The sequence below is a fragment of the Rhipicephalus sanguineus genome, chromosome 8 (assembly GCF_013339695.2).
Source record: "Rhipicephalus sanguineus isolate Rsan-2018 chromosome 8, BIME_Rsan_1.4, whole genome shotgun sequence".
NCBI lineage: Eukaryota > Metazoa > Arthropoda > Arachnida > Ixodida > Ixodidae > Rhipicephalus > Rhipicephalus sanguineus.
In genome coordinates, this window is record NC_051183.1 from 162,264,433 (window position 1) to 162,280,084 (window position 15,652).

Sequence of the window (15,652 nt, forward strand, 5' to 3'; positions counted from 1 at the left end):
TTATCGAAACTTTCACGCATCAGGTGCGGGCACGTTGTCGTTAGAGCGGAAGCCAAATATGAAACCGAGACGCCAATTTTTACTAACTTAAAATGGATAGAATGTAAGTCTAAAATTGGCTTCATTGAACTCGGGAAATACAGACAACAAGCGTGAGTACAACTAAAAACGAATGGTAAAATATAAAAACTGATAGCACCTTCCCTCGGTACTTCACACGTGAAATTAAGGCCTTCCCCTTTGTTGAGCTTGAGAATGCTCGCCCTAGTGGCAACACATTTACCAGAATCACCTATAACAAGGTAATCGTCCACGTTCCGAGACGTTCTTACAGCAACATAATTCAGGTCATGTTCAAGTTCCTGGTCTACCCTACTCAAATAGATATCACTTAAAACTGAGGTGACCACAGCCGATGCACACACCCGACTACTGTGTGTACACCTCGCTCCGCCACCCGATCACTGTAGACTGCAAATACACATCAAGCAACTGCAAAAACGCCACCACAGAAATGCCACATTTGTCCTGGAACACTTGCTCATCGTTGTCATTTACAATGCAATCACGCACATAGGACAGGCGCCTGTCGTGTTGCAGAGAATAAAATAGGTCCTGGACGTCAGCGCTGAATCCATATACGGAAGCATCAATGTGAAGGAATTTAAATCACCTCAGATGAGCTCTTGAATCGAAAAGGATCCGCGATTTGTAGCGCAGACAGGTGTTTATTCAGGAACCCAGAAACCGTGTGTTGCCAAGTCCCACGTTCTGACACAATCAGGCGGAAGGGGTCACCATCCTTATGGGTCTCTACGGTAAAAAAAACACGTGAAGAAAGAATGCTTTTCATTCTTCACGGAGGCTGAAAGCTTGTGTAGATGGAGCTCTTCCAAAAGGTTCAACGCTTTCTTCTTGATGGCCGTTGGCTTCTCCTTCACCTTCTTGAGGTTCTTCTCCACTGCCAGTGTCGCTTTTTCTAGGAATGTTCCTTCTGTGATCAGCAGAAAGGATCCTCCCTTATCGGTCACTTAAGGCCCGATACCTTTGGCTGCCAAGTCGCTGACCAGGGAATTCAGCCGCACACTTGAAGGAACTCGACCCTGCTTTGAGGTGACAACACCGGCCGCCTCACCAACACAAGGTGCCTTCTACAGTTCAGGAACTGTAGCGGTTATGGAGCAGTTCCAAGACCAGTTCCAAGACCAGACTCCGAACAGAACTTAGGGCCTACACTGAACACCTTCATGTGACGTTCATGCGCCGTGCAGTTTCTCAAAGCAATCACCTTACCGGTTGGGGATAGCTGTTTTTTCACCTTCGGCAAAGTCGGCCGAATGACGTTCCAGAGGAACTCAGTGATGCGATGCCTTGTACCAGACCATTCATTATAGGCACGGCTCATCCTCTCATCTCTGGTGAAACCACAACAAACCCGCAGATGACCGTCGTAAACTCTCGCTTGTCGCCACCAATCTGACACCAAGAGCTTCCACATACGTCTTGAGCGTCTGGGGGAGGGCTGGATCCAACAACACATAGCATGGACATCTGCTGGACACCGCTGCCGCTTGACAGGACGTGATCGAACGAGCCCGACAGAAGCAAACAGCGTGAAGAACCATCAGTACAGCGGGGTTTGTTAAGGTTAAGGTTGAACTCTGAAAAGAGACCAAGACGGATGTGAAAACCCTTGCTGGTTAGGGACCCTTCAAGAATTTTGTTGAGTCCCTAAAAGTCTAAATACATGTACCACAAAAATAATGAAAAAAAAACATAACTTAAGTGAATACACTGTTGGGCGAGTTGGTAATTCATGAGGAATGAGTGGTAGCTGTGTTATGACAGCAGCGTCCGAACACACAGCGAGTACAAGTAGCAAATTCTGACCCTGCAGTGAATTTTTTGTGGGGTCACACATATTTTCAACAACCCCCCGCCCCCTCGACAGACACTTGAGCACGTGGCTGTGTTCTGCGAACGTCTCATCCTGTTGCACCCTATTTTGTTAGTAATAATATTATCTGGGATTTAACATCCCAAAATCACAATATAATTATGAGAGACGCCGTAGTGGAGGACTCCGAAAGTTTCCACCACCTAGGATTCTTTAAGATACTGAACAAAATTTTGAAAAATCAGCGAGAACACTTACATTCGACTCGGGTGACACGACTCTTCTTATAAACAGCATTTATTTCACGTAGTTTCGAGCAGTTGGCCGTATTTTTACTGGATTGTGAGAGCGCGGCAGCTGCACGCCAGTGCGCTTGTCGACGATCGTGACGTCGAATGCTCCAGCAAGAGGGGGGGGGCAACCGGCACGCTCTCTCCTGCCCTGCCACTTCCCTTTCTCCACCTCTCCTCTCAAGAACCGAGGGTGGCTGGTGTGGCGCTGAGCCTTGTCTCTTTTTCCCCACATGGGAGACAACATAGCGCTTCTTCCTCAAAAATCACTATACTCGCGGACAACTTTTCTTGGCAATGAAGGGAAAGCTACGGGGCGGAGCGTCTGCACATGTACTGCTACGCGAAGTAGTCTGGTTTGGCGCGCGTCTCGTAACGCCGTGAAAAGTGATGGCTAGCGTTGCATTACGACGCAAATGCTGCTCAGCGTCTAGGGTACGTGTAAAACGCGCGACTTTTTCACGCAAACGAAAACGCAAAATGACAACGTGTAAAGTAAAAGAAATGCAGATATCTCATTTGTGAACGCTGCGTTCCGTCTCAAAAAGCTACATGTAGAAAATGAAGGGGTATATTATATATCTCACGCGGAAAATACGGACGAAATTGTGGGACTACATTCATTAGCGGTAGGATACGTGCATTGTGGTCGTGTAGCCTTCGCTTCATTGCGAAGAAAAGTTGTGTGCGAGTATACAACTACCGAGCGTGTCGCGAGTGCGCAAAGATGCAAGGTGCGAGTGACAGTGGTTCCACGAGCGGCGATTGCGACTCCGAGTTCGACAGGCTTCCAAAACGCATGCGCCAAGTACTACCATATGCGTGTGACCCTTCTGCTTCGTCAAGCGATAGCGAGGACGACGAGCCAGACAAGCTGCCATCGCAGCCGGGACCAGCATTCTATACAGTGACTCATAGACACTATCCTCGAAGTGTTTGGAGCACAAAAGGTCACGCTTTGAAGGCACCCACATTGGGTGCGATGGGCGCGCAGCCCCAATCCATATCCTTCGAAGCTTCGGCTCTGTCGGAAAGGTATGTCAGGGCTTGTCTCTCCCGACGCTGCTTTTCGCACCCCTATAGCGCAGAACAGCGTCGAGGCGTTCTGCGTTGTGCCAGGTGCTTCACCGTTCATATTACGTAGCAGCACACAACACAAATTACAAATTCATAGACGTGGGCGCAAGTTTCGCTTGAAAAAACAAATATACGGCCGAGAGCGCGGCAATGGCATCGTTGGCTGCCGGTATTGAACACGCATGGAGAACACCTTCCCGACCTTCCTCCGCAAGAACACGTTTTGTGAGAGACGCGCGGCTGCGGGTGGCGGATTGCGATGAGATCGGTAAGCGATTTTGCAGCGAGCATGGTTGGCGAGTCAGTATCCGGCGGGTTTCGCGTCACTTCCTCTCTAGTGCACGCCGCGGCCGCTAGACGCGCCAATTTACGAAAACTACATTACATTCATTATGCTCTGCTAGTTTCCGGCTGAAATGAAGATTGTTTCAACAAGTTTCAGCACCCAATCTTTCAATTGGGCCATTTATTTCGGCGGCGGAAATTTTGTTCAGTATCCCTTTAACGTGCACCTAAATCTATGTACACGGACCTCAAACATTTTCGCTTCCATCGAAAATGCAGCCGCCGCGGCCAGGATTCCTTCCCGCGACCTTCGGGTCAGCAGTCGAGCGCCATAACCACTAGACCAACGTGGCGGAGCTATCCCATTTTGTTGTAAAACAGGCCCAGTTAGGCACAGCTGAGCAAGGCGACAAATTCACGTGCTTATAATGTGGTCAGCAAGAAGCTTGGGCGCACCCTTCGGTTTTTCTCGCGGCACATCAACCGAATAGTCGCGAATAAGTCGGAAAAATTGGAGAGTTACAGTTTCCCCGCGCAAGGCACCACTGCCTGACAGACTAGCGCCGGTGCTTGTCGAATGGGTGCCACAATTCTACAGTTGACCTGCCGAGTGCAGGAGGACGGGCCGCCCTTCCTCCCGTGCCTTACAGCCCTGGCTGAACCACTTACCGTGGTTCACGCTCTGATCTTCTGCAAAGAATTATGCGCTATTAAAAGAAAGCACTTCCCATTTCTCTACCGACAGCAAATACCACTGCATCCATCGATGTTCGTAGCAAGGGAACCGCCTTTTAAATATCAGTCATTGTTTGCGTTTTTGAAAGATGTGCATAATTTTCACAACATACACCCGCGCAACCCGTAGCATCACCTCTGAACAGAGGTCGTTTCGACAGAGTAAGCACTTGCATCGCGGCCCTTGGACCCAGGCGCCGACGAGGCAGCACTGCTGAAACTATATCCCCACAGTTTTATTACCACGAGCACTTGCCCTTCATTCTCACTACACACATTTCACGTCACTCTCATTCCTTTAATACTTTTATGTTTTACGCACCTCAAGTGCGCAGAATTTTAAGACCCGTATACAGCCACTTAACATCATCACTGTTCACATCCTATATCATGTCCCAGCGCTCTTTGGCCATCAAATGGCCCTTGCGCCATTAAACAACATATGTCATCATCATCATCATCGATATTATCATTGTCAGGTGCTGCTTACTTTCCACAACCATGATTCAGCGAAACAGCTCCATTATAAAAATGACTATTGAGTCGTGGTTGAAGTTCCGTTGAGCATTTCTTGAAACAACCGATTTTCAATGACTTGGCAAAATGTCTAGAGGTTGCTCAAGCTATACTCAATGAAATTGAGGAGCGTGCGAACTTGAGCTTGTTGGTACATATTCATAGTAAAAAAACAGCGCGAAAACTACAAGGACAAAGACAGATGTCTGTCTCGTCCTTGTACTTTCCGCGCATGTTTTTTTTACTATGAGTATACTCAATGGTTTTCTGTTGAGTATATCGGCGAAAAAGTTCTAGACATAAAGATGTTGACTTAGTTTTGCGTAGTTATTGAGTACCAGTGTATGTATGAGCGGATATTACCAAGCGTGTAAAGTATCGAAACCTTTTCATGGATGAAACCACACAAAGTAGCAGCCCATACCACCACGAACGCATATTGCAAACGTCAAGTGCATCAGCGGCTGTCTATCGCATCAGTACTAGCTACCTCTGGCGAAGTGATTTGTCCATCCTGTCCCTTCTAATTAGCTCTAACCGAACGATCCACCGCATAAATCTTCATACGGCAACAATCCATGGCCGACTTCTTGCTGCAGTAAATCAAGCAGCGCAGATCAGTGTAACCTCCGAGTACGCAGCCGTGCGCAGCAACTGCACTGCCGCCTAATACACAAATAAAGCTTGATTTAATAATTGCTGGTGTTTTATGCAGCAAAACCCCAATATGATTGTGAGGCAGTCCTTTGTGGATGACTCCGGAAATTTTAAACACCTGGTGATTTTTAACGTGCGTCTGAAGCGAAGTAAATGGGCCTCTAGCAGTTTCCCGTCAATTAAAAGTTACCGACGCTGCCGGGATCGAACCAGCGGAATGCAACGCCTGCCTAATGGTGTTCATACGACGGTGCATCTCAAACCTCCCCGCAACGAGCCATCAGAGGAGTGTGGTGTATCGGCGACTATGTTTCCTTTTCATTTTATTTTATTTATACCCCGGCTATTGGCGAACGTGCGCCATCCGCGCATGCGCGACGGAAAAGGGGGCACATGCCCCCCCCCCCCCCCCCAGCCCACACCAGCACCCCCTCCTCTAGCCGCGATGCCAAGCGGGTCTGCACACCCCACCATAAAATCCTGCCGACACTCATGCATCCGCGCCACTTACTCCATGCAAAAACCGTCGCAAGTTGCACTCGACCTGGCACGCCCTGTGTTAATGCGACAAAGAAAATAAGGCGCAAAAGGATAAATTGGTGAGGTGTCGACATTGTGTCCGCAATCATGAAGAGATTAAATTTCGTTAAGACTCTCTTGTCCGCGCCTATACCCATCGATAGCCCGCTATCGACGGTTTCCAACTTTACATTTTGCGACGCTTCGAGTGCTTACGGACAACTAGGGTTATCCATCGTATAAAACAAGAACTGTTTTTCTGGTTACGCTTTCTTTCTTATATTTTCCGCAACGGAAGCAGCTTGGAAGTGCCACATAAGTCGAGAGGGCCGAACGCTCGTAGCTTCAAACATGGCGTGGACACCGCGTGCACCAGCCTCTCGCAAACGGCAAATTTCGGAGGATTCTGACGAGTCTAAGTCAGAATTTTTTTATTATAGCAGCAGCGCAGACGCGGCAGATGATTTCGACTCATCGGACTTCAGCACAGACAGCTAGTGTACGTCAAACAGCCACGGAACGTCAAGAGGTATCTGCCATAAGTTCCGTTTTTATTTCCGAACAAAGTCGTCGCTGCCGCACTTCACTCTAAAGATATGCGGCCTGTGCTAAAGGTCACAGTTCTTATCTGCAAGGTGTCAACATCGTTTGGGCGGGACTACTTGCCGTCGGCTGCTGAACGAGTGGAGTTTAGCGCGAGAAGACGAGCCGGAGTGAGCCTCGGCATTGCACTCCGCAGTGCCGCGCGGCGTTTCGTCGGAGCCGTCGATTTCATCATGCTGTTCTTTACCTCAGAAATAATCGACGAAATGTGTAGCACAACTAATAAATATGCATGGATGCATACTCTTGAGCGGGAAGTATAGAACAGAAAACAAATGTTTTCTGCAAGACATGCTGCGCAAACCTATGCTTCACCGCATCACATAACTACATTGCGCAGTGGCACGGTAGCTACTAGGGCTGACATCTTCTTTTGTATCTAAATAACGCCTACAGATAGAAAGCTTATATTCAGGAATATTGGATATGACCCTTTTTGTCAAAATGTATATTTCGAAATTTTTTTGTGTTCACTGGCCGCGAAGCAGCATTGATGTTTTTGCAGAGTGTTCTCGTCTTTTTTTCCCTATTAACGCTTCATTCGTAAATTGTTTAACAATGTTTCCTTAAATTTAATATAATTAGAAAGTGCATTCCTTGTTCTGCAAATTCATACCATGTATTATCGTATAACTACTTTTGTGTGGCAGTAGAAATAGTTTACTACAGTACCCGAAAATTGCCTATTTTCCCGCGGACAGAAAAGTGTTAACCAGCAAGGTTTACGCAACGTACACACACAGCGACAACCGCCTAACTTCCTGACGGGCTTCGTAGCGCTGTATCCGCTGTATCCATCCGCACGATCGTTGTGTCAGTTGAGCCCGCGGAATTCGGATGTGCTGGTTGCTCTGGCTGCGCTCGTCTCTTCTCCCTTTATTTCGTGCTGAGTGAGTGCCGTGATTCGTGGAAAGTACGAACGCAGCTGTGAAGAAGCTACTTGTTGCTACACGAGCTGCATGAGCAACACGTTTTAGAAGTACGTGACAGCGTAAATATTGAGGCATACATGACTGAACTGTCCTAATATAAAAGTAGGTTACGATTTCCGTGCACTTTCAAACGTACCGAATTTTATTGGCGCGCTTATTGAGGCTTTAGTGAAACTTGTTCTAAGCGAGGTGTGTTTGACATGCTTGAAAATAAAAGGTTGCGCGAAATTAACACGCGTTCACAAGCAAGGGCACATGGCGCTTGTCTCTGTGCCCTCGCTTGTGAGCGTGTCTTATTTTCGCGCAACCTTTTATTTTCAATCATTATTGGAACTTGTTTGAAGGTATACATTAACGTTTCCATTCGAGCGCATGTAATTCCTTTGTGCCACTGCAAATCTGCTTGTGCCACGTAAAATGGCATAGGAGAAATTACGGCAGGTATCGTGTGCTCTATTGTCATTGCAACAAATTTGTGGATAAGAAAATGTTTGTACCAGCAGAGTAGTTTCTTCCTGCACATGCAGCGATAGCTTGGACGCGCTATTCTAGAATAGTTTCGAATGTGCCAGGGCGTGTGTTAAAGTCGCGTTTTAGGTAGAGTAGTCGGGCGTCTTTTCTAGTGCCATGATGGTACTTTGCCTGGAGTGTTTCAAAGCACGCCTTCAAAGTTGTAGCTTAGCGTATCCCGTATATGTTAATATCTTCGCTCTGTACAGCCTGCTGAAAAGAAAAGTTCTGAAGAAATTCTCTCGCGCACGTCGCTTCAGCCTAGTTAATTGTAGCATGTTCGCCCCAAACGCTCCACCCCCCTGTAGCCGTACGATGTGATTTAGTTTTCACCTCTTCACACCGTCCTCTTCTAGGTACTAACTTATATAATAATTTCATTTTCTCTCTCTCTCCGTCAATCTTCCTATTGCCCAACTCCAGTGGAGGGTAGCAGACCCGATCGTACCTTCTGGTTAACCTGCCTGCCTTCCTCTTCTCTTTCTCTCTCTCCTTTTCTTCATATTTTTTTGCAGGTGGGACTCAACCTTTAGATTGCCACGCTGGCTTCTTTTGTTAACTTTATGTAACTAGGCCGTTGCACGCGTAGCCGCTGCCTCGCGCAAGCCGCGCCCTAGTGTCTGGGAACCTTCCAGATTATTTTAAAATCTTCTTATAGGCTTGAGCGCGCAAACGCGAACAGTTTAGTATAGCATTCCGAAACTAACGCGGCCACCGGCGATAAGGCTGGAATGTTCGATGCCGCATGCATTAATGTCGACGCCCCTTACCGCACAAGGGGAGAAATTCGGCCTTGTTGGTAAGACATTAGGAAAAATTTTTCAGCGCAAAATAACACAGGGACGAGAAGGGAGGACACGTGTTGCGCACGTGTTGTGTCCTCCCTTCTCGTCCCTGTGTTATTTTGCGCTGAAAAATTTTTCCTAATCCCTTACCGCAGATCAGAATATAGACGGCCAACACTCTGTTCGCCGCTATCAGTGTAAGCGTGTATCGCTTGTAGCTTGACTCCTCGTTTACCGGGCACAGGTTCGCCCAAATAAAGAGTTCAGTCTTGAACGAACCGACTGCTGCCTTCGTCCACGTCACGATCCTGTGACAACGTTTTCAAACAAGCGCTACACCAACTAAATTGTGTCTTTCTTCTCTGATGGCAGGGTTATTTGCAGTTTTTCGCTTAAATAAAGATATATGTTCGAAATAAAGGCACACTCTTAAAAAAAATGGAGTGACCCTCTCTCCTTTAAGGGAGAAACGGCGATGTCCCCAATGTTCGTCTTCAAATGGAGAAACCGTTCCTCCCTTTTCAATGGAGAAACCGTCAAAATCAAGATGGCTGACGCCAAGCCAGTGAAGCGAGCAATAGTTTTAGGCCTAGCGAGCGCAAAGATTCTCGACTGATAAAGAGTATGCGGCACTGGCAGTCACAAAAAACGGTCCCGCTGAGCTTAATATCGAACGCTATGACAATAAAATCAAGCAGACAAACCTGCAGTGATGAAAACCTCGCGAAACGGAACGACGGAACTCGTACGTTTCGCTCGGCCAGCGAGACGGCGTTCACTTTAAAAGAGACGGATACTGCAAAGGGGCTCTCACCCGGAGACTGTACGTTACGCTTGCTGTCTTTATTTGTCGAAGCGTCACACGGTGTAGCGACGTTATCCACGCGTTTGTGCCTCCAAAATGTACATTCTGTCGCATCAAAACAATCCCGGCGCAGCAGAGCATAGTTTCGATAGATAGATGTTCAACTTCATATAAGTAGGTGGAGCTATGAGAGCGCCTCGGCCGCGAAGTAGGTGGTAGCTGGCGCCATCTAGAGGGATTAAACAATACTAAAAAAAAAAAAGCTGTTTCTGACTGAGGCGGCGTACGCCGATACTGCACACGGCATTTCGGGGAGGTGGGCCCATTCATGGATTACTCAAGGACGCCGGAAAGTTGATACGTACATGTTCACTAGGCAGACACATAGTACGCACATTCAATTCAATACATACACAATTCATTCGCATGTATAAAACCTACAACACAAACAATTCACTACAGACGCATACGTATAGACGTTTACACATACCCCTCTAAGAAGCGCTGGCCCTTATATAGTCACTGAATTACAGTGGACCATAGTGGCACAAAGATGCGTCATTTTTCTTCAACTCTTTACGATTTCATGGCTGCGTCACAATATACGCCGACATTATTAAATGTTAGCTATGGCTTAGCCAAGCGCACAAGTTAATCTAAAGCCGCATGATAATGAACAATATAATTACAGAGAGTTGATTAGTTAGTGCGAAAACGACCATATTGTGAACCGTTCATACCATTCCGGCGACATTTTGAAGTAGCGCCATCTTCCGACAGCGGCCACAGATGAAATTTCTCTTCTTATTTCTTTATTTTCAATAGTTACTGTGTGAGGGCGCAACATCGGGAACACAGTTCAGATTCCGTCGCCTTCGTCGCGTCGACTTCGTTGAGTGGTTTGGCGTTAACATCTGTTCACATTCTGTTCATGCGTTGACCACAAGTATGACGATGGGCCATGGATTCTTTCAACTGCTAGCCCTTCAGTGACAATGCTTCTGATGCGGTACGGCCGTCTCATTTGTGTATACGTACGTTACAACGCGGGTCGTGCGAAGAAACAAGACAAGATGGCCTCGCACCGGACGGTGGTCTTTCGAGAGCGATGTCAGTGGCTCTTGGCGTCGCGGCAGCTCGATTACTTGAGTAGAGAAACTGGCGCTACACCGCGCGAATTATGGAAAAGAACGCTACCCACACTACGTGTTCTGTAATATTTCAGTACGCTGTACCTACATGCTGCTCTGCTACTGTTACGTCACGGTATTCGCCTGGCGTGTGAAATTGTGGTCATTGTGCGACAACTGTGTAGTTATCGTTGTGGCGGTGGTTTGTCTTGCGTTAGATTTGGAATACTCTTTTCACAAAGGTGAGTGAGAGTGTTAGTGATTACCCACTGTGCACAGCTGTCATTAGAAACGCATTTTGTGTTGAGTTTCGCACGCCAAAGCAAAATCCTGAGAACGAGAGATACATACTGCACGCGTGCATAAGTCGGTCCTAATTCTCAGTGATGGCATGCGTATTCCAAAACGCATGCATGTGATTGAGAATTTTGGCTTAATTGACAGAAGTCATTGACTTATTTTTCAGATATGTGCAATTATGATGCAGGTTAACGTTAAAATGCAGCCACGGCGGCCACATTTCAATGGGGGCGAAAGGCAAAGAACACCCATGTGCTTATGTTCGGGTGCACGTTAAAGAACCCCAGTTGATCGAAGTTAATCCGTAGTCCCACACTACGGCGTGCCTCATAATCATACGGTGGTTTCGACACGTCAAACTCCAGCAATTATATGTTATCGTACTTTCACGCATGCACTGTCCAGTGGTATCACGTTTGCTAAAATGTTGTAAAAATTAACCTTCATGCTTCTTTATATTGCTTGTTGCATTGATAAGTGCTATAAGTGCTGTGTAAAACTAAAAACGCGTGTTCTAGCCAAGTATGTTAACGCCGAAAAAAGTTGAATTATTGGTGTACCGTCGAAGGTGTTCATTAAAACAAGACTGTTTTGTGAAGCGGGACTTACTGTATTTATGACAAGCAGATCGTGCGCAAGCGTATACAAACAACACGAGACACACGGAAGTATGCGGCGCATCGCGCACACGCCGATCATATATAAAAAAAGAACTCCACACACGTTACTCAACACATAGAACAAAAACAATGAACGTCACTCGTGTGTTGCTCGCATCAATCCTAGGTACACGTAATTGCACGCGACTGGCCGAGATCGGTAGCACTGGATAGTCCGGTCTGAGGCTGCCGAGTGACCGCGAAAGGGCAGCCGCTCTCCGCAGCACGGAATCACGATTGAACTCAGCGTGCGCATGCGCGCGCGCGCAAGTCACGTGGTTGAGGAGAAAAGGAGAAAAGTTTCTCCCTTGGCGCTTGCCGCAAGAGGGCGCGACGAGTAAATCGTCCGCAAAGGAGAAAGTCGCGGCTCCGAAGGAGGAACGGAGCCCGTTGCTCCATTCTCGCTCCCTTTTTTTTTTTAGAGTGCATATAGCGCTGTGTCCCGTCTCGCTCTGTCGTCGTCTGTGCGAATTTTTGCGCTACTGTTCCGAGATATGTCCGCACATTTGCGCTTTCTTTCTTTTCCTTGAGCACTTGAAAGAAAAGGAAAGGTCACAGAACTTGTAACCACGATGATTTCTCCGAGTGTCTGTGTATGTCATTCAATTGACTTTTTTGTCCGAGTCCTCATTTTATAGTGCTCGCCCAGTTTACCTTGTTTACACGTTTACACGAGTTTTGACGAATTGAAGCATTATAGCAGGCGGTAAAAGGTTTTTGCTAGTGCAGTTTGTCAAAAGCATGACCTGCTTCTGTGTAGTTGAGCCTTAGCTACTGTAATGCAGCTGTAGCGAAAATTACCTTACCTGATTTGAATTATTCTTTTTTTGTGTGTACATGTATGTGGCTCTTTCCCGTGCCGAGTATAAATTGGCACAGTCTCCCACAGCAACACTCGAACGGTGCATGCCTCTCATACAGGGCTGGGCAAAGATACTTTGAAATTGTGTCGCGATACGATACAACATACTGAGGCAAAAAGTATTGGAGATACAGATACGAGATACTGCCGCAATAATTGTATCCCATACGATACTTGGCAACTGTATCTTAAGATACTTCGATACATTCTCAAATTTGTTATTATAGATCCATATAATGTTGCAGCAAAATCTTATACACGAAAATGTATGCTTGAAAATTTCCACACTGTGACCTATTTTGATTCACTTGAATGAAATGTCTGTTAGTATCTTAAAAGTTTTGCCCTTCTTGCTCAAAGTACATTCGTTTCCTTCCAGAACAACTTATTGGGGCTTGTTTGAGCTTCTTCACAGGACAACTCTTTATACTCTTCGCAGACAGCGGTTCTGCTTATCATTTTTGCAATTGATGGGAGTCGCTGCCCAGCTTGCCGACCAGCTAGCGGGTTGCCATATAATCACAATAACGTCAATAAGAAGCCTTCGCACGACGGCACCAATACCTGCGTGGACTTTTACCTTGTCCGTAAAAGACAGTTTGCACAATACCGTATATCCGGACAGGTGTACAGCAGCAGCGACTTTTTTTTTTGGGGGGGGGGGGTGTTGGAACGCATGGTGTATACGGGGTTTGAAACCGTTCGCTAGTGGCCCGGCTGGCACACACGACCGTCTCCGTGCCATTTTCTAAATAAGTATGTTCGTGAGCTACACATACATAACTGGTCTCAGCTTTCAAGCATTTCTTTCGTGAGGAACATGTGGTCACCATGTGCTGAAACATAACCGTGGAACAAAAACTCTAAATTTCAATCCGCGTCCAGATTTCACTCGTTGTATACATATCGATGTTTCTCGAATCCTTACTCCAAATACCCTTCAGAAATAACCTATATATGAGATATGGGAAAGGCTTCCTTTCAAATGGCAACGTCATTTTGTTCAAACTCTCTCCGACCCCACCATCTTCACTGTCCCGGCCCTTGGAACTAAATTTCGCGACTGCGGCCCGCCGGCTATAAGCTGAGTTTGAGATCTCTGGTGTATACGCAGATTACGTAAAACTACAATGAATTTCCATGTTCTACTTAGCTGCTGGCGTAAGGGATTCTTTGTTGATATACTCCCTAACGTGCAATATTTTAGCAATTTTTCTTCAACGAGAGAACATGTACAACACAGAAATGTCTCAGACCTATTGTATATTTGCACAAAGCGTCGCAGGACACCGCCGTTATTCGCGCTATTGCCGCTTATAGCTCCCATTACGCGATTAGAAATACGAAAAATATTTAAGAAGGCCTAAAACAACAATACATATAAGTAAAATGGAGAGGTGGTTCTGTATCAAACATTCACATTGAATGAGTACAGAAAGACAATACAGACGGCGCCCTTAATAGCCATGAACATCAAGTATCGTCAACTTACCTGTTCAAACAATAGAAAATTCAGGGCCTATGGAAAATTGCCTGAAACGGCTCTTTGGGACGCTCATGAGTAAAACGGAGCATTCAGTAAAACAACGTTTCTCGAATCCCCTTCCTAACATCTTTAGGATGGCTCCTAATGATTTCCATTATTATAATGCAAGCTCAATTTCGCTATTTTCTTAAGCGGTAAGCAGAATATTTTGTACTGTGTACTCAAGGCACACCCACATAATATATTTGTTTTCAAAATCTCCTTGGCAACGTGTAAATGTGTCAACAGTAGTAGAAAGAAAGCAGACATAAGAACAAAGCATAAATCTTATTTTGGGAGCGTGTTACAAAAGACATACTGCAGTGACCAGACCGGATAAACAGTGCAGAGACCTAATAATAATAATATCTGGTGTTTAACGTCCCAAAACCGCGAGTGACGAGTGACGCCGTAGTGGAGGGCTCCGGAAATTTCGACCACCTGGGGTTCTTTGACGTGCACCTAAATCTAAGTACACGAGCCTCAAACATTTTCGCCTCCATCGAAAGTGCAGCTGCCGCGGCCACGATTCGATCCCGCGACCTTCGGGTCAGTAGTCGAGCGCAAACCCCACTAGACCACCGTGGCGGGGCACAGTGCAGAGACCTAGGTAATGTATGTGATGCAAAATGACAGCTAAGAAAGCACTTGTGCTAATAATCAAATTATGATTTCATAACTTCGTTGAATAAATGTAGATGGAAGTGAAAAATACGCTACGCCAAGATATCTTCTGTTAGGTAAACACTTGCTCTATTAGATCTACCATCAGTACCAGTGGTGCTAAAGTTTTTAGAATCTTATTTGCATATGAGTTAATTCATTGCATGCAATTCAAACTTACATCCACGAGATCCTTCAAATCGCTGATATGTAAAATCTACGCGACGCAAAGCGACCCCATTCTTGCACGCATCACATTTAGTTCCGGAGCAAGACGCAAGAGAGTCTTCAATAACGGCACTGTAACAACATCAGAATTTGCGCGATATACGCCGCACGCAGTGGAGTACGCGGCGCACGACAGTGGCTAAGAGCAAGTGTCGCGGAATTGGCGCAACTAAGAAAAGAAATCGAGAAAACAAAAGGTACGTGGGCTGGGCGCAGACGTCCGCGTATTTGTCTTCCTGATCTTTTACCCTCACTCGATGACTCTGGCGTAAAAATAAAATAACGTCACTGCCTTTAAACTTATTCAGATGGCTTAGTGGCACCAGTACCAGCTTCAGAAGAGGAGCTTGGCCAGCAGTTATTGTTTCGCGCGGTTGTGTTGCGATAGAAGTATCTTGTATCTTAAGATACACGATACATTATCGAATGTATCGGAAATACAGATACAGACACTCGTCTTTCGAGACGTATCGCGATACAGATACAAGATACCCATAGAGTATCTAAGATAGTATCTAAGATACATGTATCTGCGATATTGCCCAGCACTGCTCTCATAGTTCTTTATGCCAGCATACATCAGCATTACACACGTGCAGACTGCTGTCTGCTTATATAAAACCCACGAAAGTGCACCCAGCAGCTATTATTCAAGTGACGACAAGTGCATGTGA